Source organism: Octopus bimaculoides, chromosome 13 (genome assembly GCF_001194135.2).
Source record: "Octopus bimaculoides isolate UCB-OBI-ISO-001 chromosome 13, ASM119413v2, whole genome shotgun sequence".
Lineage (NCBI taxonomy): Eukaryota > Metazoa > Mollusca > Cephalopoda > Octopoda > Octopodidae > Octopus > Octopus bimaculoides.
The window spans coordinates 60,423,480-60,424,279 of record NC_068993.1 but is presented as its reverse complement, the minus strand read 5'-3'; positions in this window follow the sequence as shown (position 1 = coordinate 60,424,279).

Genomic DNA, 800 nt, shown 5'->3' with positions numbered 1-800 from the left:
ATATATATATATATACTACAGGCTTCTTTCAGTTTCCATCTACCTTGCTAATCTCTAATAACACTGAAATTTTAACTAAATTCAACTTTACTGAGAATGAATTAAATACCGCACAATGAAGAAATACAATATATGGTTTTATTAAAGCTAACAATGGTCTGGAACCTAGGTTAACGAAGTGACATATTGAAATATCTTTAGGATTTTATTCTTCAACAAGGAAAGTGTAGTGAAACCGTTTTGGTTGCCAATATTCTCTCTATTCTTCAACTTGACTGAGAATCAAGCCTGTGCTAAATCCAGCGCCTTCACCAAACCAAATAACTCAACTTGACAAATTCTTTGTTTCTGCATGATTTATATGCCAATACGTTTGCAGACATGACCTCGAATGTAACTAAGGTGACAAGGTAAACAAAGCCAAGCACTTTCATTGGAGCAGCAGAGATTTTTATGAAAAATGATTTTAAGCTGCACCAACATGGCTGCCGCAACCTGGAGTCACCGGCAAACAACAATATATGTGTGAAATATGCAAGATGTTATATATCAGCCTTTGAATAGGGAAAAGAAAACAATTGAACCTATTTATGTAAAGCTGACTGACTTCACTGACTTCACTGCACTGTGTAAAAGACATTCGCTTTGACATACATTATGAGAAGAATGTTCTTGCTGCAGAGATATGCTCACATTGGTATATATATATATATATATATATATATATATATATATATCTGGAAAAATATGTGACACTTTTTGCATATCGAGGACTCTTTCTTTCTTTTGTTGTCCTTCCT